The sequence below is a fragment of the Podarcis erhardii genome (assembly GCF_964252035.2).
Source record: "Podarcis erhardii genome assembly, chromosome: 1".
Lineage (NCBI taxonomy): Eukaryota > Metazoa > Chordata > Lepidosauria > Squamata > Lacertidae > Podarcis > Podarcis erhardii.
In genome coordinates, this window is record NC_138497.1 from 54,022,568 (window position 1) to 54,037,787 (window position 15,220).

The 15,220-nt window shown below is 42.7% G+C and overlaps 1 protein-coding gene and 1 long non-coding RNA gene across 7 annotated transcripts in view; one reads left to right on the plus strand and one right to left on the minus strand.

Moving 5' to 3' along the window:
* The first annotated feature begins 19 nt into the window (after window positions 1-19).
* Window positions 20-14,170, plus strand: LOC309327521. Its single transcript, XR_014150556.1, has 3 exons — window positions 20-635; window positions 13,706-13,771; window positions 13,847-14,170. It is a non-coding gene; the product is annotated as an uncharacterized lncRNA (long non-coding RNA).
* Window positions 8,564-15,220, minus strand: part of LOC309327394 (uncharacterized protein) — a 105,275-nt gene continuing 98,618 nt past the window's right edge. Inside the window, exon 6 of one of the 6 annotated variants that reach the window (XM_081836647.1) lies at window positions 8,564-9,331. The gene's annotated coding sequence lies outside the window, so the exon portion shown is untranslated. The remainder of the gene's footprint in view (window positions 9,332-15,220) is intronic. The other 5 variants (XM_081836648.1, XR_014150531.1, XR_014150532.1 and 2 more) reach the window with 5 other exon arrangements.

The following is a 15,220-nucleotide window of genomic DNA, read 5'->3' on the forward strand; positions in this document are numbered from 1 at the left end:
CTTATTGGCCGAGGCCTTCTTCATTCATGTGGTGGCCACGCGGTGAGCAGGTGGGCGGTTTCCCCCCCGGCGGGTAAATTAAAGGCGGGGAGCAATCGGGCGGCTCGCGCGTGGAGTCCAACGTCCACGCTCAAGGCCGGCCCACCCATGAGGCAAAGGTGAGGCGACTGCATCGGGAAGCAAGATCCACAGGGGCAGCAGATCCCAATGTAGATCTTTACGTGCTGGATGAAAAGAGGCTCGTGGGACCTTCATGCCTGAAGTCTTGCTACTGCTGAGATGTTGCCCCGCTGAGTTCTTCCACTCTGCTTAGAGATATTTGTGTGGTTGTCCTCCACACTGTTTTTCCCTCTTTGGGGCATAACTCAGGAAATGAGCCAGTAGCTCGTAATAAAACTAATTATCTTCCCTCCCCCATAGATGGTTGTGCAAGCAGGCTTTGTGCCCTAGTGGGGAAATCTATGCTCCCCAAGAGGAGGTATCTCTTCAGAAATGATGTTATCAGCAAGCAACAAGTGCCTTGCAAGGCAGACGGTATCTGTTTAAGATCTGTACGGGCATGTTCGCAACTTTTCATGTGCATTGGCAAATACTTTTGAACCACCCAAATTTCTTGCAGGCATGCAGCCAGCTATGTGACTTTTCCTGCATGGTGTATCTGCTGTAGGTCCCAAAACATTTCACTTCATCTCTTTGTTCATGTGTCTATAAATCATTTGGCGGAAGGTTGCATTGGATCTTTTAGCTTTTTGCATATAGGGGGGAAAGCCCCATTTTATAGCTTTGGGCACCAGGCAAAAGCCTTTCTCTATAACCAGGGCTTTGGCTGATTGACATTCTTAGGCCTTTAAAATGTGTTTGTGGAAAGAGGATTATTGGTTTTGTTTCTGTTTTATTAAGTATTTTGTGTTCTCATTTTGGTTTTTTGTGTGTGTTGTGAACTGCCCTGTGATCTTCGGATGGAAGGCAGCATACAAATTTAATAAAATAAATAAGGTACTGTCTCTTCTTTCTTGAGAAAGTTATTAGTATACACAGATACCTTCTTGTCATGAGGTCTGTTCCATATGATAGAGAAATCGGGATCTTAGCTTCACTTTGAAGCTAACTTCTGTTACTTTTGCTGTTCCTTTTCCAGCAACACTTTTAATTGGATATATTTATCCCAGTTTGTATCTGTAGTGGACTTCTAATTGCTTTTAAAAACACTTTTATTGTTGGCGATTGACTACTTAGAGTAAGCATTTGATTGCAGATATTTTGGTTATAGGCACATTTGACTTGATTTCTTTATGGAAAACTTCTCTACCCAGCTATCATCTTCGGATGTCCATCTCTTACAGCACCTTCACCTTGCTTTTTCCTGTAAGACCTATTGCAGTCGTTAAGAGTCGTCAACAGGCTCATCACAGCTATCTGCCAATCACCCATTCCCACCACCCTTCTGAGTAATACCCCTCCCCACCTTCTCACTATATAGAAGGGTCTGGAAACTTCTGTTTCAGTGTATCTGAAGAAGTGTGCATGCACACGAAAGCTCATACCAAGAACTGACTTAGTTGGTCTTTAAGGTGCTACTGGAAGGAATTTGTTTTGTTTTGACTATGGCAGACCAACACGGCTACCTATCTGTAACTAGCACCTTCATATTGTATCGGTGCACATTCAGTATATCCAGTGTAAGAGATGGTGAGTAGGCTTTCACCATAAGAAAATGTACACAAAGAGGTTTGTGAGGTATCCTGCGACTCAAGGAATAAACCTATAGGATTATAGAGGATTATCTCAACCATTACACACTATATGAAATTACAGGACTTGGTAATGCCCAGTTGTGCGGGAGTTAAACTTTAGCAATGATTGAAAAAGCAGGATTATCTCAACATCATTGTTTGGAGTGTCAGTTGTAGCAATGAACACATTACGTGCCACCCCAGTCACTTGGAGAGACTATCTGGAAAAAATTAAGAGGCCAACTGGATCAGGCCAAAGACTCATCTAAGTCCAGCGTCCTGTTCTCACAGTAGCCAACTGGATGGCAATGGGAAGCCTGCAGCAGGACACGAGCACCATCCCCACTTGCAGCCCTGGTATTGACACATACTGTATTGACTTCAACAATGGAGGATGTACTGTAACCATCAAGTAAACACCATTGATAGCTTTATCATCTGTGAATTTGTCTAATTTTTTCAAGTCTTCCAAGCTGGTGGCTATCACTACTTCTTGTAGGAGCAGGAAATACTCTGTACTTTCGTCTGTCCTGAATCTTCCAACTTTCAGCTTTATTGCATTGCCCCAGGTTCTAACATGGAGAGGGAGAGAAACTACTCTCTATCCACTCTCCACACCATGTATAATTTTATATATTTGTCATGTCTCGTGTGCCTTTTCTCTGAAGTAAAATAAAAAATCCAAATGCTGTAACCTTTCCTCATAGGGAAGTCACTTTGTCCCCTTTGATCATTTTGGTTGCCCTTTTTCAGTTATACAATACAGTGGTACCTCAGGTTACAGACGCTTCAGGTTACAGACTCTGCTAACCCCGAAATAGTACCTCAGGTTAAGAACTTTGCTTCAGGATGAGAACAGAAATTACGCGGAGGCGGAGTGGCGGCAGCGGGAGGCTCCATTAGCTAAAGTGGTACCTCAGGTTAAGAACAGACCTCCAGAATGAATTAAATTATTAATTCGAGGTACCACTGTATCCATTTTGAAGTGGGGCCACAAGAACTTTACGCAATATTCCAATCATGATTAATCCATAGATTTGTTGAATGGCAGGAGATTGGCAGTTTTATTTTCAATCCTTTTCCTAATGATCCCTTACATGGAAGGGATCTTTGTCTTTATCATAGCTGCCACATGCTGGGCTGGGTCACCACCTTATTGAGCTATTAATCACAAACTCAAGGTTTCCTTCTTGGTCTGTCACCACCAGCTCAGACTCCATTAGCAATTGTTTTGCCCCAATGTGTATCACTTCATTTGTGACCGGTAGCTTTGGTGCAAATGAATGGATAGTTTTCATCTTGCTGTCTTTCTGACAATTTTCTACTCTCTTTTAAGCTCTTATCTGCATTGCTCCATTTGTTAACTAGCAAGTAGGAATGTCAATTTTTTAAAAAAATCATTTTAAATACCTTGCTCTCATTTCACCTACTTTTATATCTCTCATAATTAATGCCAAAACAAAAAATTCCTTCCAGTAGCACCTTAAAGACCAACTAAGTTAGTTCTAGGTATGAGCTTTCGTGTGCATGCACACTTCTTCAGATACACTGAAACAGAAGTCACCAGACCCTTCTATATAGTGAGAAGGTGGGGAGGGGTATTACTCAGAAGGGTGGTGGGAATGGGTGATTAGCAGATAGCTGTGATGAGCCTGTCTTGTATAGAAGTCTAACATTGTGTATGCCATCAAATGCCAACAGTGTCCTTCAGCTCTCTATATTGGACAAACAGGCCAAACCTTACGCCAAAGGATAAACGGACATAAATCCGACATCAGGAATCACAAGACAGAGAAACCAGTAGGAGAACACTTCAATCCCCCAGGACATTCTATACAAGATCTCAAAGTAGCTGTTCTATTACAAAGGAATTTCAGAAATAGACTGGAAAGAGAAGCTGCTGAATTGCAACTTATTACCAAACTTAAAACCATGGAGAGACCTGGTCTGAACAAAGACATTGGATTCCTATCTCATTATACATGACAAAGCCATTTTTCACCTTCTCACCCCTTGCTTTTTCCTGTAAGACCTATTGCAGTCATTAAGAGTCGTCAACAGGCTCATCACAGCTATCTGCCAATCACCCATTCCCACCACCCTTCTGAGTAATACCCCTCCCCACCTTCTCACTATATAGAAGGGTCTGGTGACTTCTGTTTCAGTGTATCTGAAGAAGTGTGCATGCACACGAAAGCTCATACCTAGAACTAACTTAGTTGGTCTTTAAGGTGCTACTGGAAGGAATTTTTTGTTTTGACTATGGCAGACCAATACGGCTACCTATCTATAATTAATGCCAGTGTATGATAGTGGTGTTTGATACCTTGGTTGTTTTCATGTCTTAAAGTACCAGCTCCAATTTGCTTTTTTTACTGTCCTATTCAGAAGAATTAGGGAGCCTTGGTTTATAATCTGAAAATGGCTATTACTTGTCTGAACAAATATCTATTGCTTACTTAAAAGTAAAAGCCTTTATCCACATGTTTTGGACAGGAGCCAGGACATAACCTATAGATGTGGCAACAACACAAAAGGTAAATTTGTGTAAGGCACCCTGTGGACTAAAATACTGTTGACTACCCCAATTTCTGAGCAAGCTTCCAGGGATTCCAGGGACTCACTCAGGGTCCATGTTTCCTTTTGGAATTTAGGGACAGCAGAGACTGTGGTGTCTTTCTGATATATAGTTCATTTACAACCTGAGCCTACAGCATCAGCACCCTAAAAGGTTCTTGTTTCTCTAATAGCTGCAGCCTTAGATTCAATCAGAAATCAAACGTTGCTCTCTGATGCTCTGCTTGCTGCTTTTTTTCAGCTTCTAGCTCACATAACACAAACTCTGCTTTCAAACTCAGGCTTTTGTCCTTCTCTACCAGAGAGCTGGAAGAGGGCCCCCACCCATTTGCCATCTGGCACAGAACCCCATTTCCTCTGTTCTCTTAATGACCCATTGCCTTTTGTTCTTAATAGCCCACCATCCCAGGCAATGACCTCTTGAGGAAGCTAGCCTGCCTTATAGGATTGATTAGAAAGGATGGATTAGGAAACTGGTGTCAAGAACTCTCTCTGTGCAATACTAATGTGTGGGCAGCTTTCCCAGCCCCACCAGGTGAAGCCATATGTCTCTAGTGTCGCAATTGTATAATAGAGTTTCTACAGGTGTTGTCAGTTTGTTCACATTCCCTTCCTTCCTTAGGCAAAAACTTTCTAAATGCCAAACTAGTAAAGCAGGATGAACTTAGGACTTATTGTGTTGAGTAGGCCATTTTGAAAGTCATTCTTTTAACCCAGAGGTGAGGAATTGCTGGCCTGAGCTGGAACTGACCTGACAACCTTTGCTATTTGGCCTGTCAGCCTCTTGCTAAATTTGTCATGACATTATGCTAAAGATGGGAAAAATCCTGTGAACCACTCTGAATCATGTGGGATCAGTAGTCACAGTAGTCCTGGTAGAACTGGTGACACAGCTGCTGAAGAAGAAAAACCAAATTGAGCCACAAGAAGTCTGGAATCCACAGGCGCTCTCTGGGGTATTGAGGAGTGGTGGTCATCTGTGTGATAGCACCCACACCCGAGTGCTGGGAGTGCAGGAGTGTGCAGAGATCACTAGAGAAGCATCTGAACAAATTGGCAGTGATGACTTTCCTACATTTCCCTTCCAGGTGCCCCATCTAAGAGATGCTCCTCCTATCCGAAGTCTTTCTTCCCAGCAGCTACATACAGTACTCACAGTAAAATTGAAAAGTGCATCACTTGAAAAGCGCTGCCTTGAAACCAACTTTAAAAGAGCATTACTGTATTAGTTTTCAGCGAACAGCTTCATTTGCATTAATAAGGGAGATGTCCCTATTCTCGACTGCTGCTCTGAAACTAGACCCCTGCCTATGCATCTGCTTCTGACCGCTTTGACCGACAGACAGCTTCCTCTAGTTCCCAGAACCCAACTATTTGGATGCAGACTTTTGTCAACGCCTGATATTTATTTGGTGCATTTATATACCACTTGGGATGCAGGTGGCACTGTGGGTTAAACCACAGAGCCTAGGACTTGCCAATCAGAAGGTCGGCAGTTCGAATCCCCGTGATGGGGTGAGCTCCCGTTGCTCGGTCCCTGCTCCTGCCCACCTAGCAGTTCAAAAGCACGTCAAAGTGCAAGTAGATAAATAGGTACCGCTCTGGCGGGAAGGTGAACAACGTTTCTGTGCGCTGCTCTGGTTCACCAGAAGCGGCTTAGTCATGCTGGCCACATGACCCGGAAGCTGTATGCCAGCTCCCTTGGCCAATAAAGCGAGATGAGCACCGCAATCCCAGAGTCGGCCACAACTGGACCTAATGGTCAGGGGTCGCTTTACTTTACCTTTATATAACACTTAATCATTAGCAATTTGGTGTACATAAAAATAAACCATACAGAGAATAAAACAGTAAGAATTCATCATTAAACCAAACAGAAACCCAAACACTACCATAAAATGGCTGCTGGAATAAGAAAATACTGGTCATGCACCTGAGGTTCAACAAGGATGGTGCCAGTGTCTCATCACAGCTGGGAGGACATTCCATAGGCTGGGGAGCACAGCAACGAATGCATGGATTCAAGTAGTAATGAGCTGTGCAGCTGAGCCATGAAGGTCCACCATCAAAGACTCCCCCAAGGATCTCAGTGATTGGGTAATGACAGAAGGGATCAGGCAGTCCGTGAAATATCCTGGATCCAAATGGTTACAGAGTTTGCAAATTAGCACAAGAACTTTGAATCTAGCCTGGTAACCAACAGGCAGCCAGTGTAAGCTTTTAAAACCCACCCACACAAGGCACTTCAGTATGTCCACAGCTGGGTAACATACAATTTTATGTTGGATTTCCCCTTCCCCCTTACTTCATTAGCTGTTTCTCTCTATTTAATATGGAGTTTACTGATAAAGTGTGGGCTGCTGGACTACCATCTCACTTGGATGAGGACAACATTCTGTGGACAACACGAAAAGATATCCACGAGCGATGCATGAAATCCACTTTAAATAGGCATGTGTACAAAACCTTGGTTGCCACAACTATTGTAGGGATTATTCAACTGCAAATCTTTATGCGAGAAGCTGTTCTTGTGAGTGCCTATTTGGCAAGATGAAATCATTTTAGAAATAGTGCATCAATTCCCAGGCTTGCTGTTAATTACTTACTATATGAAGTGGCTCCTCCTTGTCAGCAGGAAGGTACAATATGCATGTGTGGATTTAAATTGCCCAGAATTTGTTAATTAGAAGTGCACCAACATACCGCTATTACTTACCCTTGTCGTTTGTGCCAAGTAATTTTGTTAGTTCCCATTTTTTAATTATAACTTTATGCCCAGATATAGTGTCCTGATCAAGGGAAGTAATAGTAGACCACAGCTGAGTACTGTGTCCAGCTCTGGCCACTACAATTTAAGAAGGATATTGACAAGCTGGAATGTGTGCAGAGGAGGGCGACCAAGATGATCAAGGGTCTGGAAACCAACCTATGAGGAATAGTTGAGGGAGTTGGGTGTGGAGCAAGCTTGTTTTCTCCTGCTCCAGAGAGTAGGACCCAAACCAATGGCTTCAAGTTACAAGCAATGAGATTCTGACTAAACATCAGGAAGAACTTTCTGAAAGTAAGAGCTGTTTGACAGTGGAACAGACTTCCTTGGAAGGTGGCGGACTCTCCTTTTTTTGGAGGTTTTCAAGCAGAGGTTGGATGGCCATCTGTCATGGATGCTTTAGTTGAGATCCCTGCATTGCAGGGAGTTGGACTAGTTCTGTGATTCTATGTCAAAGTTTATTTAAGCTCAGGGAAGCACTACTTCTGTTCCAAATGATTTACAGTTTAGCAGCACATTCCTAACTGTGTTTACTCAGATGTAAGTCCAGTTGAGTTCAAGGGTGCTCGCTCCTAGGTAAATAGCAGTGGAATGAGAGAAAATCAAGCTGCTCCAAGCACATTTGTATATGTTTGTATCTTAGACTGGAAAGCATAGGAGAAACATGGAATAGAGCAGAATGTGAACGGCATGCCCACTTGTAGGGATTTACTAGGATATCCCCATAAATTTTTACATAGGATTTGCTACAATTAATGTAAGTCATGCTGCACTTTTAAGGAGATTCCAACCTGCTAGACTGCCAAAACCAGATGGTGGCTTGCTGAATTCACGAGCACCCGAGTAGTTCTGCCTTCCCCTCTAGCAACATCCCTGCCTGTACATGACTTATGTAACCCATTCTCAGAGCAATAATTAATGAGGCAGGCTCACCCTGACTTCAGGAATAGTATAAATGGTCTACTTATTACCAGCTTAGCAATGCTACTCTCATAAATCAAAATCAGGTGACTACAGAACTGCAGTACAGCAGACTACATATAAGAGCAGAAAAAGAACACTTCCCTCCCTGACACCTCCAAACAAAGCCTGGTCAGAGGGCTTAGGGACTGCAGGGTGAATAAGGATGCTCATTTGAAAGCATCACATAGCACAGTAACGAGGGGGAGTTGTGCCCAGTCACAAGGGGATTGCAACAAAATGGTCAGGTGGAACCAAACGCCCAAATATGGCTGGTGGGCTACAGCTTTTGACAAGAGTCTGTCCTTTTATTCTGCGACTACAACTGGATACAGAAAAGGAGAGGCAGAGAAGGAAGACCTCTAGGCTACCAAACAAGAAGTAACAATCAAATAATTGTTGTAGAATATAATTGCATATACTGTAGTGCTGTTTCAGGCCAGAAAATAAATCAACAAAAAACAAATACCAGGAAACTGATATATTGCATGGAATAAAGCTGGTGGTAGACAGAATGTGTGTTTTTTTCAAATGTGAATTTGAATGAAAGCCATGATTAAGAGTGAGACTGTAAGACCTGCCTGGCCAGTCTTGTGGGAGTTCGACAAAAATACACATTCAAGCAAAATGACTGCCAAACCTTTATTGAAGATACAGTGTACGGTAAGAAGGCAATGCAAAATTACATTTTCATGTCGTAAAATTACCCTGTGCACCCACACCCAGTGCTATTTCTGTTTATGCCTGACAGTTGGGCTGAATCTTTTAGAATTCAGACCATAGCAAACCACCCCAATGGGTGTGTTGCTATCTTTTCTCTTGCAACTTGAGATTCTACATATGTAAGTTCAGTAATTTAACTGAGTTATGTGGGTCTTCTAGATGAACGTGCACAGAAAAATAACAAAAGGAACATAAGCGGCCCAGTTTGAAAGTTCTAGTGTAAATCAGGTGTCTCTTTCTGCTCATTGCTACCAGTAAGTAGCATGCCAATATCTAATCTTGGCTAGTCTTTGCTGGCTTGCATACCCCTTAACTGTCCCAATTAAATCAGGGCATCCTGTTTTTTTTGGGGGGGGGGGCATGTTCTCATGTGGGTCACATGATTCACACAACAGCGTGGCTCCAGAAGACAGGCATCCCGGTTTTCCGCTGTAACATGGAGGGTATGGGCTTGGCATTTTTGAGAGAAATAAAGTGCTACTCCACAAGGCCGGGAAACAGAGTACTCAGAAAACAGAAGCTACTTACACTCAGTTTCTTCAGGTCCACAGTCCTTGATTAGAAATGATATCTGTTTAAAAGAAGAGACCAGCAGTGTTAAACATTTGGATCAAAGAAAGCTAGGCTGGGGTGGGAACATGCTAACACACACAAAAAGCCTTTTAAATCTACCATTTATTAATTTGGATAGACTGGGAAGAGATACTGGGAGGCAGGTAATCTAAATTAAGAGTTCAAGAGGATTAAGTAAATGTAGGTAATGTATAAACAAAGAAACAGTATCCTAAAGGAAGTGTAGGGAAAGGAAAAGAGCCGAGAAAAGAATTGAGGAATGTGGATAGCCCTGCTTTTTGCAGGATTCCCATTTATGTACACAATTTGTACACAGGGATGTGGGTGGCACTGTGGTCTAAACCACTGAGCCTCTTGGACTTGCCGACTGCATGGTTGGCGGTTCAAATCCGTGCAACAGGATGAGCTCCCATTGCTTGGTCCCAAAGTCTTTTTCCCCAGACAATCACCCACTTTCTAATTTGTTTTGCCAACCATGTAAAGTTGAATGCACTGAAGTTAAATGTGCATAAGCTGCAAATTACCTGTATTTTTAAAGTAAAAAATGGCACAAGGCCCTTACATCCCTAACCACCATGGCCCCCTGGTGCTGGATACAGGCTAACAGAAGTATAGAAGTAAGCAGATTCTTTATTTTTTTGTATGTGTTATTACCTCAAAAAGCCCTTAAGATTTTGACTGAATGTTAGTATTTTCATAAAATGATGAATTTATACAATATTCAGTGTGCCTTGATGTACTTCATATTTTAATTCCATTCCAATATAATACAAAAGGTATCCAATTGTTTATCCATGTGGATTTTCCACTGTTCCAGTCTTTAAAAGTGGGCAATCTTTGTTGAGACCAAACTTTGAAGCCACATATCCATAAAAGGAAAGCTTGATTTCTTCCACTGCTTTGCAACCAACAGCTGAGCCAGCATAAGCAAATTATTTAGCAAACACTGATGTTCAGATGGTGTTTTTGTTTTACATCGTTTTCATATTTAGTCCATTATCCAGTCACTTCCAGCTATAGCTTATTGGGGAAAGAAGAGCAAGTCTTTGAAAGCAGCTCATGTTGGTAGAATACTTTTCACAGAGTTCTTCAGCACAGGTGCTTGTTTGGTCGTAGAGCAGTATGATGAACCTCCCAACAGGATGCATAGCATATTCTGTAATGTAACATGATGGTAAATAGACAAATTTTAGCAGTACATCAGTAAGCTCCAGCAAAGCAATCCATGTGGATGAGGCTGTTGTTTTTCTAAGTACAGGAAATGATTCTTCATGTCTGAATATATCATTGAGATTCTCTTCTCATTTTTGGCAGCCAACTCGTTTACAAAAAGAGCTCTACATCTCTTTTTCATTAAGGTGAACTTGATTCCTTTCTTTGACCCCTTAGCTGTTGAGGTACCAAATAACATTAGTTAGTTAGTTAGTTAGTTAGTTAGTTAGTTAGTTAGTTAGTTAGTTAGTTATGATGTGTACTGTCATCAATTTAGTTTGGTTCATTCTATCAGCTGTTATTTTATGAACACATTTAAATGGCATTGGCCAATTTTCTCCAATTTTTTAATGTGTCTCATCTGCAGAAGGGTTTGCAATTTCCTTTCTAAGGAGGATGAACAAATTCCCTCTCTTCTAAAGCTTTCCAAGTTCTTTGGCAACTTGTAAATGCTATGTTGATAATGTAGCCTTATGTTTCAGATAAAGTGGGATCCAGCATGCATAATTATATGGTCAAATGCAAAAACAAAAAACGGTATATGTGTGAGATAGTTCCATTAACGCATCCAGATACATAAAGAAACATTCTCACAGAAAGTGCATGTAGACTTATGCCAAGCACAGTATTTTTGCCATCACAATTGCCCAGTATTGAAACCAATGGCTGCTATGTCTTCGGTCTTCAAAACATGCTTGAAACCTCAAAGTAGCTAATTTCATGTTTCTGAAAGTCATCATAGGCAGGGTGCAACAGCATGTATAAAGTTGCCACTGAGATTTAGGGTGGTCTTCTTATGCATGCTACATGGGTTGTTTGGGGAAATAAACTTGCATTTCCTACTGTTGCTATTCCTTGTACCAAGGCTTGGGTCCAACCACCTTCTCAACCATGATCACAAACTCATCTTCATACTTCCTAGGCAAGGTCCCTCTGATCTAAGCTGGTGTTTGTCTCAACTTCAGATATACAGCAATACTTTTCAATGTATTTGTTGTGTATCAGATCATTGCTACTGTGTGGGCCTTATGATGAAACTATTGAAGAACAGCAGTACACTTGGGACTCTCTATCATGTGAAATTTCAAGAATGTGTCTTGTACCTGCCACTCTTCCCCCACTTTTTGTCCAAATTCATCCTGTTCATAGATGTTACACATTAAGAGGACAAAGATAAGTCTTTGACATTAGAGGCAACCTGTCTACAAGGCCTTTCTTACAGGGTTGTGCAAGCAACATCAGTCCAATTAGAACAGATATCTCCCAAGCAGCATGTGTATCCATGTGTTTGTGACTGCTGCACCTGTTCATTTGTTTGGTTGTTGATGCCGGGGCCTCCTAATGCCACGTTTAGCTAGAACAAGCAAACCATCCACATCACAAGTGCAGGTTACAACAGAGCCTCTTTGGAAATGGACCCAAGACTTCACAGTCCCATTAGAATACCCATAACAACAAACCCATACCTGTAACTGAACAGTGTTTCTGCCTGAGAACATGATAGAAATGAAACTGGATGGACCAACCTGAATAAACAAAACAATTCAGAGGTAGCACACAGCCAGAGTTACATGGTAGAGAAATCCAGGCAGGGAGTAAGCATGAAGAGTCCTTGAATAAAGGCAGGATAAACAAATCATGCCTCCCTAACTTGCTTTGATCTGCTCCCTTGTGGCTGCAGGAAAGAATGTCAGAAGTGCAACAAGGCTAGCTTTCCATGCACTGCTCTGTGCTCTGATGAGAAAGCTCCAGCAACATTCTTACTCAGAAGAGATGTTCATTAAATCAAAAACTATCAACTTTTTAACAGCCCATGGCCCAATTTCCGCTTGATTTCTAAGCAATTTTGTATGTGGCTAACATGCTGTTGTTTAGTCATTTAGTCGTGTCTGACTCTTCGTGATCCTATGGACCAGAGCACGCTAGGCACTCCTGTCTTCCACTGCCTCCCACAGTTTGGTCAAACTCATGCTAGTAGCTTCAAGAACACTGTCCAACCATATCGTCCTCTGTTGTCTCCTTCTCCTTGTGCCCTCATTCTTTCCCAACATCAGGGTCTTTTCCAGGGAGTCTTCTCTTCTCATGAGGTGGCCAAAGTATTGGAGCCTCAGCTTCACGATCTGTCCTTCCAGTGAGCACTCAGGGCTGATTTCCTTAAGAATGGAGAGGTTTGATTTTCTTGCAGTCCATGGGACTCTCAAGAGTCTCCTCCAACACCATAATTCAAAAGCATCAATTCTTTGGCGATCAGCCTTCTTTATGGTCCAGCTCTCACTTCCATACATCACTACTGGGAAAACCCTAGCTTTAACTATACGGACCTTTGTTGGCAAGGTGATGTCTCTGCTTTTAAAGATGCTGTCTAGGTTTGTCATTGCTTTCCTCCCAAGAAGCAGGTGTCTTTTAATTTTGTGACTGCTGTCACCATCTGCAGTGATCATGGAGCCCAAGAAAGTAAAATATCTCACTGCCTCCATTTCTTCCCCTTCTATTTGCCAGGAGATGATGAAGTTGTTCCTTTTTATTCTAGTTGAATTTGCTTATCTGTGATGCATTTTAAGATCAAGGTATAAAAGAAAGAGCATCCATATAATGTAACCTGATGGTAGGCCTAAAACTGGGCAGATTTCACCTCTGGTCAGCTGCAATTTTAATAGTGATTGATTTCTATTGGGCAGCATTTCCCAATCCTGAAAGCCCTTTGATAGCGGAAGCCACTTCCAAGTGAGGAGGAATAAAGCTCCAGTAAATAACATTTATCACTAGAACCTAAATTTGTTAGCAGCGTAAGTTTGATTCAACAAGGACTTGATCATGTATTCTGCACCGCACAGGATGTGCTTGATGAATAACCAATTTTACTTTCTCACTTTACATATTCTAGGAGAAAATAACTCTTAACTATTGGTGGTCACATACAAAAATCTGATGAAGCACAGAAGCATTTAAGAATCCCTGCCTTTTGCTTGTGCTCACAATCCAGTGTCTGAACCCACACTTCCTGGATTTCATAGCCACATTTTTGTCTATTTGAAACACGAAACAGTACCCACCTATTGAATCACAATCTCTGATTTTGCAAGCAACAGCGACTTGTCTCTCCCCTGAGGTATCCTCAAAGTTGTTGTTTTTTAGAAAAAGACTTTCTGCCAGTGTTGAGATAGGCAGAGACAAACCCACATCATCATGGATCCCAAATTTCCCTACAGAGAAGGAACTTACCATGGTTAAGTAGCAACATTCACTCCTCCAATCTGTTAAGGTCATTTTGAATTCTGAGTCTGTCTTCTGCGGCCACCAGGAAAAGGAGCTTCCAGCTGAAAAACCCTAGGGGGACAGAGTGCAGCTGCGTGAAGAGATGCCCTGTGAGTTCCTTCAGTACCCTGTGGAGGTTCCAAGAGGGGAACCTGTGTACCATGGGTGGTTTTAGCTGCGCTGCTCCCTTCAGAAAGCGTCTTACTGATTAAATTAAATTTAATCATTACAGACAACCAGTGATATGAGGAATAAAGATCCACATGGAGTTAGTTGGAAGTCACTTTTTTCTTTTTTCGATTGTAGTTTATGTTATTATGTTTATATCCTTGTAATTTTGTTTTTGAATTTTCTTGTATTTTTGTATTATTTGTTCATTTTATTCAATGTTTGTATGATGTACAAGTATAAAGAGGAGTTCCTGCTGATCCGAGAACTGATCCCAAGGCTGCCACCTGCCTGCGGAGGGTGTTTGGCCGTAGCCCGTTCCAAGCCCTCCTGTAGGAAAGCTAGAATGTCCTTCTGGGGGATCCACCTTATTTCTACATGCCCACCTGACAATGGTCCACCAGGTGAATTTGTAGATGCGCTGAGTGGACTCTGCCGGAAGCTAGGATGGTGGAGGTTACCTAGTCTCAACTTCCTTAGGCATTCCCTCTCAACAGCTAAGCGTGGAGTTGTAGCCAATCTGAGTCTGGGTGGTGGACCTCTCCCAACAACAGACTGCTCCTTTGAGGTAGGGGCCAAGGGTCTGCTACTGATGAGGCCCTCAGATTGATCTGCAAATCAAGGCCTCCTTGGCCAAAAGGGAGCCACAACAATGATCTCTCCAGGCTGGACCTGACCCACCTGAGCAGTCTCTGGATCAGGGCCATGGGAGGGAAGGCAAATAGAAGTCCCCCTGGCTGCTGGCCAAGGCATCCATGCCCATCGCTCCCCTCATCATGAACCAGGAGAAGAGCCCCACCTTTCAGTTCTCTGAACTTGCAAACAGGTCCACCCTGGGGAAGCCGAAGCGGTCCACTATTTGTTGGAACACCTGTGGATGAAGGCTCCATTCTGCTTGAGATACCTGGTGATGGAGCACAATATGTGCTCTGCCAATAGGGATTCTAGATGCCGTTCTGCCCAAGACAGGAGAATGGTGGCCTCCTGCATGAGGGCCTGGGATCGGGCCCTCCATGCATATATATGATTTGGTAGACAGGTTGTCTGAATGCATCAGCATGTTTTCCCTCCACCAACTTCTTGAAGCAGAGGAGGGCCAGTCTGACTGCTCTGAGCTCCAACCAGTTTATTGGTTGGTATGCTTCCTCCTTGGACCAGGTCTCTTGGGCATAATGATCACCTGTGTGTGCTCCCCACCCCGAAAGACTCGCGTCCATAGTTAGCTGGACCTGTGGCTGCTCCCTGAAAGAAC